Below are 17,229 nucleotides of genomic sequence, written 5' to 3'. Positions count from 1 at the left end.
TTCCATTGAATTTTTCCTTTCCATTGCTCCAACATTTTTTTTGATGTATGACCTAGTTTACCATAGTGATTGCAAGTAGGTCTTTGATTCCTTTGGTCACCTTGCTTGGAAGATCCACCTTCTTCTTTGTAACCAAGTCCTATTTTACCTTTTTTCCTATAGAGATTCTACTCACTTTGTTGATTCAATTGATCAATAGCTACTTGTGATTTCATCATCCTTTCATTGAGTTACTTTTTGGAAATTAGATCAGCTTTCAATCTTTCATTGATCTATCTTTCAATGATTAGATCATTCCTTAAGCTTTCACTTTCAGATCTCAAATTCATGATTTCCTCATTTGCATTGGAGATCTGATTGATAAGACTTTCTTGCTAAAGGGATTGATTTTGATTTCCATTGTTCCTTGCCTCCAAGTCTTCACTTGCCTTATTCCTTTGTTTCAAGATTTCACACATTCTTATTGACTAAAATTCTTGTTCTCTTTTCAATTTTCTTACCTCTTCTTGTAGAGAGCCATTCTTTGCTAAGAGTTCTTTGATTGTCTCATTTTCTTCATCTAAGCTACTTGATGGGAAACAATCTTCAATCTTTTCTTCAACATACTGATGGTCATTCATTTTTCTTGGAAGTTCCTTCCTTCTTTTTAGAGATTGGGAAAGATGCTCTTTTTCTTCCTTGAGTTGAGCTAAGGCCATTTCCAGATCTAGCTTTTCATTCTCAATAGCTTTGTCAAGTCTGAATATCTCCATTGTCCTTGATCTTTACTCAAGCTATCAAACTTTATCTTGAGAACCACAAAGCTCTGATATTAATTGTTGGAAATTCTCAAGACTAGCTAGGTTACTAAGAGGGGAGGGGTGAATTAGTAACCTCAAAAACTTTAAATCATTTCAACACTTAACCATATAAATCATTCATCATTCATTCATCTAATCTATTGCATGCATGAGAAAAGATAAACATTCATAACACATGAACATAGTATTTGGTGACCCAAAAACCTTCCAAATAGAAAGTAAAACTAGGGTGGGGATGATACCCACAAAATTTTACTACTAGAGTATAAAGTTGGCCTATTAGGGCTTACATTGACCACTTCTAATGATCTTCCCTGTTAAGAGAAATTTGGACTACTAGGTCCACCTTCTTAGAGGTTTTACAAACTTACAATGAAGTATGCACTCTATTAGGAGATTTATACAAAGACTGTTAAGTCTACCCTGTTAAAGGATTTAGAAAACTGATTCACTTGTCAGGATGAAACAATAGATCTAACTTACAACTTAATTACTAAATAGATCTTGAAGTATAGATCATCTCTTGTGACTGATATGTATTTGTTGCTCCTTGTAGACCTCGCTGAATACTTTGCTCTACTGCTAATTTTCATTCACTCTTCTTAAAACATTACATGTCCATTCCTTAACATTCCATGATAATAATATATTCCAAATGATACAATAAATTACATACATACCATTCCAATAATTACAATTGCAAGGTCAGCTAAAACATAAGTAAACAAAACATTATTGAGTCAGCCAAACAGTAAACACTCGAGCTCTTCAAGCTGACTTGGTGACGTCCTGATACTCGGCATCCACTCCATTACTCGGCATCATCATACACTTGGTAGAAGTAGAAGCTCATTCCATACTAATCATACAATGTTGCTTAGAACTCAATAACCATTGGAGACTCGGTAGATATAGTGTCACTCAGTTAATACTGAAACCTTCATTTACCTTGTCACTCAATAAACACTACACATCCATTACTCGGTAGAAACTGGCTACATATCATGCAAACTAATGACTTGGTAGATATTGTGAAGCTTTCTGACCATTATCTATTCAGTCAACACTGTTAAACTACACATTCACTTAGTAGCCTCAGGAATGCTCGGTGTGAATTGCTTAACTGCTGAACTTACAAGGTAACCATTGAATGCTCAATATAAACTATGGATTGAGTGATGAGCTTGGTAAGCATTCAGAATCAAATAAGTGTTGTCACTAATGACAAAATACAACATAATGCCAAAAGTGTGATCTCATCAAATGTACCAAATCTATACTTAGCTTTATCTATCTCAGAATTCAATAATAGATCAATGCAGCCAACTACAATATCATCACTCAACTCATAGCTCAATGGATCTAAAAATGTTTCATGAGGTTCTACTACTTGAATGTATGTATAGTTAGTATCAACTAAAATACATATGTCCTCCTTGAACTTATCCATAATAGCAAGTGAGATCCTAAATCTCTATTTCATCTCATTTTGGAATGTTCTCATAACCAGATTACCATTGTCCAATACCTTGTTTGTAGGGTGTCCTCTACATACCTCTAATAGCTTTTACATAGTGTATATATCACTACTCATAGTATTTTTCATTGACAAGTAAGGAAATCTCTTTAGCACATGAAAAATATGTGATTAATATATGATTGGAACCTAAACATATCATTCTTTTTTCTTTTAATCTTCTCAAGGTTCTCCAAGAGTTGCATTCTTAGAATTTTGCTCAAATTCACATGTTCTTTCTCAACATAAATATTGTAAGCTGCATATATAAAACCTGTTGAAAGTTCATCTATCTTAGAACTTGCACAAACTGAATAAGCTATTATTTTGCTAAGAAATCTCACATCATCCTGCTTGATGGAGCTAATTACTATTGGGCATTCATTTTGCATGAGGTCAACGGTAGGAATCCATTGCGTAATTCCTCTCTTGAAAAGTAAATCTTTTTAAGGATCTACTCCAAGGTTCAATATCTGTCTTGCGATGTACCAAAATTTGCTTAGTAGAAGATAAATGTGAGTGTTCATAAGGAGGCATTTGCTGGTTCTAAAAACTCTTATCTCAAAATTGAAGTAAATTTGTTCGCTATCTCAAAATATCACACCAAAAGAACTATATTTTTGTATTTTCTATTTATCAATGCATGCAACTAACAATGCAACTAAAATGCATTCCTATTCTAAAAAGGGGTTAGCAAAGAAAATAATGAAACTAAAAGCAAATAACATGAAATCAAATGACTTGAAATTGAAATTCCTAAATGGACATAAGCTCCAGAACACAACACGTTGTGAGTTAAACCTTTGAAGAAATTGGTAGGAAACCAATGAAAACAAGAGCAGCGCTTCGTAGAATCCACTGATGTAATCGTTGGTGAGAATATTTAACAAGTCGAATGATGTTTCACTCTTCATCAAATTGCAAGGCCACAGAAAGTGTGCTCATGCGAGACAAAAATCTATGTACACACAATCGGGTGATCTCTTCTCAAGCTCGTTATGTTAGCAAAATTCGTATATCTATAGCAAACACTAGAACTAAAAGATCACACAACCAAAAAAAACACAATAAACCTTTGGCTCAATCACAATCTCATGAATAAAATTCACAAAACAATGACACATTCAGGCAAGAATAACTACACAATGAATGCTAGCACCAAAAGCATAATTTTATTGCATAACAACATGGCCCTTTTTACATTTTACAATGGGGTATTTATAAGAAATCATCTCCTCAATTTGTGTTCAAAGTAAGAGATATCTTGATGCAATAAAATGCTTTTAAAACATTGAAACAAACCAAATATATACAAACTGGCAATCTAACTTGTGCTTAGAGGGACTCCATCCATATTTTATTCATTAATTGGATGCATGAGCCCTTTACATGTCAAAAACAATAAAAGTATGAGAGAGAAAGTAGGAGGCAGCCATGAGTCAAAGTGGAACAGCATGGAGGTGCCAAAAATAGAAGCTAGCACTTCACTCAACATGTGTCAGAGTTAACTTGCCATCAAAACACATCCCCAATGCATGGGAAGTGCTATTTTTGGAACTGGCAGTCAATTGTCAGCGCACCTCTGAATTGCAGAGCTACAGACCTACGAAGCTATAGACCTATGGAGCTACGAACCTTGACTGGGTCAAAATCTCAAAATTTTATTAAGTGTCAAAATTGAAATTCTGGCATCTAGGTTTTGTTCATCTTCATCCTAAAACTATGTTTGGATGTTTTCCCTTGAATTTCTCTATCATCTCAATAATCTTAGCAGCATCTGGAAGATCCAAATCCTCATACTTTTCCTTGACCTTCTTTTTGTATTTGTCCACCTCAATTTGAGTCTCTGCAAAAAATTTAAGTTTGGTGTCCAACTCTAACAGTGCTTCCTCCATCCTGAAGGCTTGCCTGATGTCTTCATCACTAGATGCTTCATCCAAAGTCTTCCTAAAATTCTCCATGACTACCTCAACTAGAAACAGCTTCTCTCATTCTTCATCTTCAAAAATTTCCAAGCATGCATCACTGTACAACTTTTCTACTTCCAAAATTTGCTCTCGGGCTTGGTCCTTGAGCCTATGTATCTCATCATGCAATGTTTCCATCACTTTATTTCCATCTGCAATCTTTTCTATCCAATCATCTATCATGTCTAACTCTTCTTTGGTATATACACCTATCAAAATGTGGTATTTTTGCCTTTTTATGGCTTGTAGAGTTTGTAAATCCTTGGTCCATGCCCATACCTCATCCATGATACTAAAGTCCTACCTCAAAATTGCCACAATCTTATCAAAATTCTCTTCTGTAGCATACAAAAACTTCAAACTTCATGTGATTATAGTGACACCCTTATCCTCAAGGTTGTCTCACCAATCCTGGCAAGCTCTCAAAAATGGACTGAGTCGTACAACTTCTCCTTCTCTAAGAATGGTATTCAAAGTCTCCTTAAGGCATTCCGAATCAAGAGGACCATAACTTTAGCTAGATATCCCTTTAAGATCTCAACTTTCCTTCAAAGTGTTCTAATTTCAATTTCATCCTATTCCATGTGGCTAAGAACCTCCTTGACTCCCATAGTCATCATCTATTGGGATGTATCCCATGTAGGCTTTCCTAACATAATATATTTCACTTCATAGTCCTCAACACTAACAGCTTCTGCATCTGTACCTTAAGGAGGGTGAGCCACTTGTGCAAATAAGTCCTAGTTCCATGTAGTAGTGATGAACACAAATGGCATTGCATCATGTAATGGAGACTCAAGTTTGTTCAAAATCTCTGCAATGTCACAAATATCATTCTCTAAAGCATGGAATTGATGCTTGGCACTTCTCATTATTTCCTTCTGAAACCATGTTTGGATATGTCTTTCTATAGCTTTGGCTCTAGATTATTAAGGGATGTGTTCAACTACCTCCTTCCCTTTATTTCTCTTTCTTGGAGCCTCCTATTGGGAGGACTCTTCTTCTATAGTCTCAATTTTTGTAGATCCTGTAGTTTGATCCTCAACTTCCTGAGAATGTTGTTGTACACATTCTACTATCTGTGTCTCTTCTGATGGCTCATTAGTAACCCTTGGTTCTGGTTGCTCTTGTAATGATGGTTCCTTTTAAACATTTTCTTCTTCTAAACTTGGACATCGAGGTGTTACTGAACCCTTATCTACCATCATGACTTGAGGTGGAGATGGAGTGGTGAGATGAAGACCTTGTGTCTCGGGTGGCATCTCCATCCAATCTTGCTATTGAAGTTCATGTGTAGGGGTATCTCTGATCTTATCTCCAACTAACTTTTTACCCACAAGCATGAAATCAAAATCTAGGATGGAGATTACATCATCACCTTGCCCCCTTTTCTCATTCACCCATCATTGTACTTCATATTCTAAAGAAAAGAGTTATACTAATTTTTCTTGGGTGGGTGGTAGGGTATTCATGGCACTCTTCCTTCTTTCTAATTCTATGGCTTTTGCCAGCCAAGTTCTCCTTTATAGAGGCACTTGTTCCTCCTCCTCATCTGATTCTATTTCCCCTCATTTGATTCTTCCTCTGGAATGGTCTCAAGAATAGATGGATTAGGCACTAATCTTTTACAAACTCTTTTCCTCTTGTTAATTCTAACCTTGATCCTCTTTTGTTTTTGTGGAACCATAGGAGAAGTAGGCTATTCATGCACTAGAGGAATGGAGGTCTCTAGAATTTCTCCCTCTTCTTATTGACTTGACAAAATAGGAGGCAATGGAAATTCAACCTAGATATGAGAAGCTCCACCATCTTGGGGCTCTTAGGGACTTGATTTCTATTGCTAGGAAGGGACCTGTTCTTCAACATGCTCCACCTGAAACATCTAAGGAGAAGCTCTCTTCCTCTTTCCCTTCCTCTCTAAAGGGTGGGAGTATCCCACTAGAGGATCAATCTGGTAGACTATTTTAGGCCTGATAGGAGACTGGAGCACAAAGATAGGAACTATGACTTTCCTTCCCTTACCCCTTTTTGGGCAAGCATGTGCATGGAAGATCACTATATCCAAAATTGGATCAAGTGGAAAGGGTTTCTTGATCCAACTCTTTGTCATTCGAATGACATGTATCACTTGATAATTAGTATCATCTCCTTCCTCTCTATCAACTTTTGCATTTAGAATGGGTTTCTCGCCAACTTTATCTGTATTGAATAGAGGATCTAGTAGTTCTTTTGAGTCCTATCACCTTATCTCATCAGGGATGGTCAAATGGAGAGCCTTCTCTGGTAGATACAAAGTCATCCTACAATAGTCTCTGATGTAGACATTGTAGTCATTTGTGGTGTTCATCCAATGATCTTCAATGGCATGCTCATGATAGAACTCCTTTCCTGCCAGGTTTTCCACTTTACCAACATTGTCAAAGAATGGAAGAGGAGAGTTATACTCTTCAAGAGGATAATTCTCCCATTCCCACTCGAAAGTCGAGATATCCTACTTTCTCTTTTCCTGATATGCTCCTATTACAAAAGGCCAATCCCAAAAAGGCCTCCATTGTCTTTTGATCCTCTCATAAGTTGATTCAATTTTTCTAGATATTTCCATTAGGACCAACTTGTCACTTGGGTACCTTGTGAGTTTCTTCATATTGATGGATGCACCACCTACCCGAATGTATGTGAATGTCTGGAACTGAATGAAATATGCACCGAGAGCTATGATTTATGCGTTGGCTTCATCAAACAATCTCTTCCCATAATCCCCTTCAATGAATCAAATGATGGCAAAGATGAAGGCATCATTTACAATTCTATACTCCTTGCTCTATAGTGAGAGCTTCTTCTTCACTAGCTAAGGATAAACTATATACGGCTATGCATTAGGGTCTTCGATACTACCCTTTTTGTACAACCTAGGATAGTTGGTTGCTCTTGTTGCAATTAGATACACCACATAAGAATTCATGTAGAACTTCTTCTTGTCCTTTACCATCCACAAATGATCACACAAGTTCTCACTAAGTGTGGTGGCCCAATCCAGTGGCATCTTTGTGTGTCTGATGGTCTCAATGAAGTTGACCATGAATAGAGCAAGATGACCCACTGCAGGAAAAACCCAAAACTCTACTTAGGAAAATGATTGAATATCTGATGTTATCCTTCATGTATCCTTGATTCATATCCATTTTGTTGATTGTCTTTCTTTGAGGTGGCTTCTCAATGAAGTATAAGGAGTGTATGATGTTGATGGCCTCTTGGTGGTGATCTTTATACCATCTCTTAGTTGTTTCATATCAGATTTTGATGAATTGATCGACTCTAGGCAGATGGAAAATTCTCTCAATGTTATTAGGTCGTAGATCTAAGACCACTTCTCCAGTAATGCTCTTTACTACCCTTTCATCAGGAACAAAATGTCAGAATAAGGTCATGATCAACTTGGCTGACTATATAGTACCTGGATGTGATGTTGCATTCACTAATCTAGAATGAATTAATGTGGACCTCAAGGTTGACCTCTGCGTCGGACTATTGCAAACTCTCAAGAATTCTCCCAAGTCTATGTGCCCAAGGTCCATGTCTTTAATCTCAGTGTACTCGTCATGTAACCATGATTTTGGGGTCATGCCTTAAAATTTATAAACAACTAGTTTTGTTGTTGATTCAGATGTAGACACCATCTAATTGTATTACCTACGCATCTAGAGAAAGAAAACAAGATTAGTCACCAGATAGCGAAAAACATAAGCAAGGAAAAAAAAGTCCCCCTTTCGAGACTTATTCATTTTATTTGAAAAAAAAAATATTTCTTTCTTTTTTTAATTATTATTATTATTATTTTATTTTTCTTCTTTTTTTTTTAATTTAAAACTATTAAAGTAAAAAAAAAAAAAAATTAGTGTAGTGTGCACAAATGTTGAGGCATCTGTGTGCACGCGTTGAAGTACATGGTGTGAGGCGAGTGCGACTGGCACGAAAATGCATCCATGCATGATCAATGCATAGTGCATGGTCATGAGCAAGCACGTGGCTCCCATTGCTAGCATGGACGTGTGGCCCACATGATCACAAGGCCAGTGCACAAGCACATGGCCTATGCAGCTAGCACATAGCACGTGTGACCTGCCCAGCTCGACCAGCCAGAACGCAGTGTGTGTGGCCCATGCAGCCAGAACATAAGGCATGGCTAGTGCACATAGCATGGCCATTGAAATGGAGGAGGGGGTGGGGGTTTACCTCTCTCCCTCTTTGATCACTTAGAAAAAAGTGAGGGAGAAAGAAGGGAGGGAGGGTTTTATAACCCTCCTCCCTTTGCATGAAAAATGTGTGGTGCCTTGATGCGCACGCGCGCATGTATGGGGAGTGGAGAGATTTTATTTTATTTTATTTTATTTTTTACTTTTTATGGGTTTCTTGAATTTCTGACTCTAAAACTAACTTTCAAATGGATTTTTTCTTCTCCCGACTCTCGAATTGTGAGTCCAAGAGTCAAAAATAATTAGGAGGTCCCCATTTCTACCGAGGAATGGGGCATGTGTTGGGAATACCACAAAAATTACCATAGCCTTCCCATTGTAAATTGCCTTAGTGTTTTCTACTTTCTTCTTGACTAGTTTCTCTCCTATGGGTACACTATCTTGTTTGCTAAGACCAATTACCTCATGTATAAGGTCAAAAGAAATGTCTACTACATTATCTTGCATCCATAACTTTGCACCATGTATTCTACATAATATAATTTGTGTTCATTCATCTATATCTAGTTCGTGGTTACTTAAAGAAGTCCAATTCATTCAAATGCTCAAATCTGGTCTTTACTGTCATGTCATGGTTAGAGATTATTTCCATATCCTTATTCATATATTCACTACCAATAGACTCAAACTTGCAATTCAAATAGTTTTCTATATCTTCCAAATAGACTAACTTGTTTGGGGTGATAGACAATGCAGAATTAGGGTTTACATCACTAGGTTTTATTGAAACTACCTTAAACTCAAGTCTATCCTTATTCTTGATACTGTGAACAACTGACATATTCATAATTCTTATCAACAATATCCTTTACCAAAAAAATATTGTAGAAAAACTATAAAATATATCTTTTTGAAAATAGGGTTTGCTTCAAAATTTCTCTGACAAGTCCCTTCAGAATGCACTTCACTTCAAATGTGTTTGCAAATGAAGTAAAATTAGTTATGTACTCCATTTATACATCAACTTGAAACTATATTAATTGTATACTTCACAAACATGAAAAAGTTATTATTTGCATTATGTAATTAGATAACTACACAAACTAATCTATCTAATCTGCAGATGTCATCTGAGGTTTACTATAGCCTTCTTTCATCATGACAAGTATCCTCAAAACTTTGCATCATGAAATTCTCTGTAAATATGTACTTTTCATCTTCTGTTATAGAATCAACTCTTACTGTAATACCAGTAACTCTGAATTTCATCATAATTTTTTAGATGAGATCCAAATTACAAGTGAGCTTAGGTACGATCTAAACACAATTGGATACACCTTTTCCCAACTTCACTACCTCTAACTTAGTCTTTGACTAAAGTTCTCAAATTCTGATGGTGTGAACAAGCTTAATTCAACTTAATTGAATCAAGTAACTTTGATCTTTCTATCTCATCATCATTTAAATTTTTGTTTGAGATATTTGTTCCTTTCACAAATGCTTCATTAAGTTCTTCTTGAAGTTCACTTACAATGTTTCTTTGTTCTTCATTTCTTTTTCTTGTTCTAAAGTTCCTTTGTTGGTTCCTTCTGTCATTTCTTGAGTTTCTTCTAGCATGTCTTCTATTTCTAAAGTTTCTTCTATTGTTCCTTTTATCTCCAAAATTCTTGTCCATTCTTCAATACCTTGTTGTGTGTCTAAAGTTATTGCATAACTAACAAATAGGTGCTCTACTTCTAGGATTTTACTTATCATCAAGTGCATGACAATTTTGAGCAATGTGTTCTAAGTTGTTACACTTATAGCACACAATTTATCTTCCATCATCATAAGATCTTCTTTGTCTCGGTGTCCTTTCATTAGATCTTCTCCTATCTGCAAGGTTAGTATTTCTAGACATTCTACTATTTATTCTATCATTATCATACTTAGGTTCCTACAATCAATTGCATTATGATCCATACCATGACAATTATGACAATTAAAATCCTTGACATGATAAAATGACTTACTAGTACAATCTCTTTTCATATGACCTATTTCATTACATAAAAATAACTTGCCTCTAAATTCATACCTAGTTGGCTTGGGAGTATCCACTTGCTTTGGTTCATCCAAGATTTCAACTTCATTGATTTGCTCAACTTCTTTAAGTTTCTTAGAGGATTGACTTGACTCAATCTTATCATCAGATTTTTCTTTTTCTTTCAGATCTGATCTAATATTAGGTTTCTTTGTAGATATGTTAAGTAGATAACCAAGACCAGTCTTATCATAAGAAGGTCTTTGTATAGACATAGAATCATCAAGTTTTTCTCTACTAGAGTAGAGCTTCTCAAGCTATTGTTTGCACTGTGTTAATTCACCTTTCAAAATAATATTGTACTTATGGAGTTCTTGATGATTCTTTCAATGTTTGAAACTCAGATGTTTTCTTTGCTAGACTTGCTCTTAGATCTACATTTTTGGTCTTCAAATCAGATTCAGTTTTGCTAGGATCACTTCTCAAAGTCAACTTCAGATTTCTAAAATTTAATTCATGCTTCAAGATTTTGTACTCTATCTTTAATTTTGAATATTCATCATCAGTAGATCTAGATTAAATAGATTTAGGCTTGGATTTTAGATGTTCAATATTTTCCTTCAATTGACCAATGTATACTTTGGAGTCTTCATATCTATCCTTCAGCTTATCTCTTTCTTCAATAAGGAGATCAATTTGTTCAAGAGCTTCTTTGAGGTTTTTCATCAATTGTTCTATATCCATAGGGATCTTACTTAAGTTGTTAAGCCTCTTTAAAGTAATTATGCTTTGATACCAAATGTTAGAAATAGAGATTACTGAGAGGGGGGGTGAATCAATAATCTACAAACTTTAGTTGCCAACTAGATATTATTACTTACTTTAAACCATGCATAACAAATTAATAAAGCAATGTTGAACAGTAATAGTAACAATGCACAAAGATAACTCATAACACCATATTTTGTTAACTAGGAAAACCTTGGCCAAGGGAAAACTCCGGTGGGGATGATACCCACTAGATAATATATTAGTATATATGTTCCTTGTTAGAGGATGGACCCTCTTAGGAGCCAATGAGCTTGTAGTGTAATGTATGCAAGATGAGCCCACTTCCCAAACATGCAATTTCAACTACATGAAGAGCTCACTACTCAAACAAGTAATCTACTATTATTTTTCTTCTTCAACTTGATCTTGGATCACCAGATAGTTCATACAAAACTTCGTATATATCACTTTCACAAAAGTTACTCACAAGTTCGCTCTCATGATACATCAAGATTACACACTTCTTATCACAAGAAGTCCTTTACATAAATACCATGTCTTTACATAAAGTACTATTGTGTAAGCTAAGACCACAATTCATTTTTCCAAGTTAGAGTAAAGATCTAGGATGTTGGCCCTAATTGGACAAGTAATTTTTTTGTAACCAAAATAATTTTTTCCTTCAATTATGTTTTCCTACTTCATTAAAACATGATTAACTCTATTTCATATAGTTCGTATAAAATTTTGAGGTTATACACATCATCAACAACATGTATACTATCTCCATGTAACTTCTCTTGTCATAATATGATGCCAGCAACATGTTATAAACAAAACAATATACTCTTGTAAGCCAAGCTCTATACTTAGACAATTTCCTGATCACCAAACATTGAATATCTTATTTCTGAAGTTTCATGTCAACATGTACATCATGTGTTTCCATTAATGACAAAAATTACATATCATAATTAGCCAATTTTTAACAAAATGTATATGTTTGGAGAGATCAAATTCTTTATGGGATTGCAATTTCAATAAGTCAAGGATGGGATATACATAACACAGTCCAAATATATCAAGGATATTTTGAAAACTTTTAGCATGGAAGAATCAAGACTAGTTGATACACTGATGATCAGAAGATGTAAACCATCAAAGGACGATAACTCTTTTTAGGTTAATGAAACATGTTATAGAGCAATGATTGGTAAACTATAATATATTATTCATAGAAGACCTGATATTCCTCATGTTGTTGGTATAGTAGCAAGATTTTCTTGTAATCATAAATAAATACATATGACTAATGTGAAGAGAATCTTTATATATCTTAAGGGAACCAAAAACTATGGTTTGTGGTATAAGAAAGATGGAGATTTTGAGTTAAGTGTTTATACTAATAATGCTTGCATGGGAAATGTGGATGATAGAAAGAGTACAAGTGGAGGAGATTTACTTTTAGGAGAAACATTGGTGACATGAAGAAGAAAGAAGAAAAGTTGTATTTCATAATCTACTACTAAGACATAGCATGTACAAGGTGAAATCAATTTCTCTAACATCATGTGGATCAAATAATTACTAAAAGGTATGAAAGAGGAAGTGACTAATTGTGTAACAATTTATTATGACAACACAAGTGCTATAAATTTTCAAAGAATCTAGTGATGCATACAAAAATAAAGCATATATCAATCAAGTATCATTATTCGAGAGAGAAATTTCATGAAAAAAAGTGAGGCTAAAGTATGTGAAATCAAAATAAAATATTGAGAGTATATATACAAATCCATTACCTAAGGATGCCTTTGATTATCTAAGAGGTAAACTAGGGGTCATTCCACTATCTAATATTCACTAGATGAAGGTTATGATGTATCATGGGATTGTAGCTTCTTGTGGTGGCATTGAGTTCTAATGGATTACAGATTGTAATTAGGTTGTAATCATTGGATAATAAGAATATTAGACTCACTATTTGGTGGATGTAGACAAAGGATTGGGTGAACCAAGCTAAATCTTTGTGTCTTGTGTTCTCTTCTATGTAATTTATTATTTTCCAATGTTAGTTATATTTGCATGTAATTATTATTTCTATCTCATTAATCCTAGCAATAACTAAGGAGATCTAAAGTGTAAAGAGAAGTGGATTAATGGAGTTAGTGTGATGACCAATCAGTAAGGAAAATATTTGATTGAAATGGAGATCTGAACAAGAAAAGTTAGTTGCAAATTTATTAGATCATTTCATTATTGTTTTCTAACCATTTTAGTAAAAAATCTCTTAATTGAGTGGATTTTGTTGATGTTTTGAAATGCTATAGGCTTCAAATTACCCTAATGAGAATATGGTGCATCTAGGGGTAACTAACTCCCATCTTCAACATGCCATTTCAGACATTGGTCCAACTATAAGGCTAGACCCTTCTTCTAATTTAGGCTCTAAAAAACCTAGGTGGGTGTCCACCTCAGATTCAATCAATATGTTATTGGTGCAAAACATACTCCTGAATCTAATAAGAAAATTTAACCATTAATTCTCCTATTAACTCATGCAATGACATAGATTTGTAGTAGCTAAATGCAGGATAATGAAATTCACAAGCTGATTGAGGGCATTCTATTGTAGCTCTTCAACATGAAAAGGGAAAAGCATTTGATTAATAATGTTGAATTTAACACAAATCCAAATATGCAACAATAAGAACTAATGATCCTGTAACTAATCAATGCTTTATCTATTGGGCAATTTCATGAATTCAATACATACATCTGTGATACCAGGACATATTTCATACACCAAGACATCAGATCCATCCTATCACTTTATGATTCAAACATCGATGTTCATTAAGACCTCATTCTCATGAAATATCCTTCTAAAAATAATCAGCAACCCTATCAAACACATCAAGCATTTACTTGGCCCTTTGTTCCAACAACAAAACATATATGACATACAACTTTAAAGGGATGCAAATGGGTCTCAGCTCTTTTCTCCTAGACCACATAAGACTGAAAATTACTGAGATAGGAGACATGAATTAGAATGAAACTAAAGAATTTCTTGCTCATTTGTATTCATTTCCTTGAAACTATACACTCAAATGCATGAAATCAAAACATAAAAACACCTAACACATCAGAACTAGTTGTACTATCTTTCCTACTATTGTTCATACAAGAGAATATGTTGAAAGAATGAAGGTGGAATCACAATTCTGGATCCAAAAAAGTGGTCTCACATAAGGATAGAAAATTTCCAACCAACAATGGTATCATAGATCTGATAAGACTCAAGATTGGAATTTGTACAATGGATGAAAGAAAGAAAGATATAGAAGAGAGATGAACTGCTAGATCTATTGTGAAGATGACATGTGTCCACTTGAAATTCCCTACTTTGCAGTGAAAAGAATCTCTCTAATCTCTCACTACAATTGATAAATCAAATCCTTGATCATTTTTGTGTTCTAACTAAAAATTGGAGCCAAATTATACCAGAATGCAATAATATCCTCAAAATTAATCCAATAGACCTTTTACCAAGCCTATAACTGCATTTCCAATTTTCACTCATTTCACTGAGAAGGCCCAAATTTTACATTTCTAGCTATAATTTGAACTAGTGAATTTCTATGCAGGAGCTAACCCCATAATCAAAAATTTTGTCTTCTCCCAATTCCAGTGATATATAATATGCCTATATTCGTCTCTCAAAAACCTGTTGAATCTCAGTTTTAAAAAATGTCCCCCTACTATAAGTTCTCGTCTGCAACTTGAAATTCAAAATTTTAAAATAATTTCTAAAGTTTCAACATTATAATAAAACCCTTTTGAATTTAAAATTTTTGAACGTTCACTTTGTATGAGGAAATATTTAAAAATTCTTTTGTCATTTATGAATTTTCCCTTATCCTTGGATCTTAGGTCAAACTAGGTTTGACCAGGTGTGCCACATGCTAGCACCCGATTAGTCCACCTCTGCAAACCTACCACCTCATCACCATGTGGTTCTCTCCTACTTACTCGCATTTCTTAATGGTTGAGCAACTTTGTTTTATGGGCAAGTGTCCACCATTGATTTGGGCCATGTGGCAAAATCTGAGCACTTGGTCAAAATTTGTTGTTGATAGCCACCTCACCACCGATCGGACCCATTGCCACGTGGCACTCTCCCACTTGCCCACATTATTTAACTACCTTGCAACTTCTCAAAATAGGAATGCATCTATCATTCGATTTGGACATGTGTCAACTTCTAGGTGCGTCTGGGTTTTTGGTGCCACATCATCTCGCATGCATCTTCATCTAAAATTTTTTGTGTTACTACTAACAACTAGTTGATGTCATCAGTGGGGTCCCTCACATGGGTTGAGCTTCCAAAAGCCTTTTTATTGAAGACATTACATAAATTGAGTTGAATTGCATTTAAACCCTTTAAAATTTGCCCACTTGGTGAATGTGGGATAATTACCTTTAAACATTTTTTCACATAACTCTACTCTATTCTATTTCTATGACATCAGCACCCATACATTCCACATTAACAATTCCTAAGGCAACAATAGCCTGGTTAATATGTGCTACAATAGCCTATTGATTCACCACCTATTCTTTATTCACAGTTGTTCCAACACAAATGGAAAGCATATTTGGCTTTCATTGTATTGGGTGAGCAAAACATGTAGTTACATGATCTACTACACTATTGATTTCAGTAGTCTTTTTTTTTTTTTTTATGACATTGATCATTGAAAGATTCATTACAAGGGGAGATTCATTTCCTATTTCTAAACTCAAAAAGCTAGGATTTATGAATGATCCAACCATTACCCTACAATTAGTATGAATGAATAGTGGCCCTTTTGCATGAGTTTCTCTTCAAAGTGGATTTTCATTCTGCTCTAAATACTTGGTATGCCTTTAAACATGGCAGCTTCCTTGATATATACACTTGCTCCCTTGTTCAAAATTGTTGCTTCCTTAGTGTGGGTTTCCTGTTAAAACGTGGCTCCACATTCTTTGTTTTCTACCGCTGCTTTCCTCCATATGTTGCCTCCTTTGTGGTTTCATCTTGCCCCCTTTTAAATATATTTTCATTTAGTGTGTATTTCCTTCTTAATGCATGGATACTGCACCTTGACTGCCTATTCACATTGTATGGCTTCCATAGTGTAGTTTACAGTGGTTTTTTGAGATCATATGCTTCCTAACAGCTTGATCTTCTCTCTTTGTCATGGCATTGCCTCTCTGTAATACCCTTTTGAGTGTGAGTTCCCCTACCTTTCAATGTGAAGTTCTCTACATGGGTGTAATGTCCCATTTTGGACATTTTACTAATTTTCCTTTCTATTTGTATTAGCCTGATAATATTCAATGTGATCATACTCTCAATGTTTTGATTTTGTATATATATACATGTTTCATAGAGTCATGTCCTTTCACTGATGATAATTATATTAATTATTATATATATTTATATTAATAATATACCATATATTAAATATATATATTATTTATATAAGTTTAATAACATATATTATATATATAGCGATATTGTTATTAATCATATTAGTGTTATAAATATTATTAATCTTATATATCATAGTGTTGAAATATATATTATTTATATTCAATACTATATTATTTTTAATGTTATAAAGTATATTAATAATTATATTATTAATATATCAAGTATATATTATTATATTATATAGCATTTTTATATTAAAATATATCTTAATCATAATATGATTATTTATTATATTAGATTATTATTATCATATATGATATATATGATATTATAATATAATATTACTTTATAAATTATTATTTTGATATTATTATTAATATTACTTTATATATAGTATTTGTTTATTATATGCCAGAGTGGGGACATCACAGTCCTCCCCTCTTGAATTTGCTTGCCCTCGAGAAAAATCTTTCATAC

Source organism: Cupressus sempervirens, chromosome 9, assembly GCF_028749045.1.
Source record: "Cupressus sempervirens isolate cs-2001-9-10 chromosome 9, ASM2874904v1, whole genome shotgun sequence".
NCBI classification, from domain to species: Eukaryota; Viridiplantae; Streptophyta; class Pinopsida; order Cupressales; family Cupressaceae; genus Cupressus; species Cupressus sempervirens.
The sequence above is the reverse complement of the archived record's forward strand: the minus strand, read 5'-3'. Positions refer to the sequence as shown.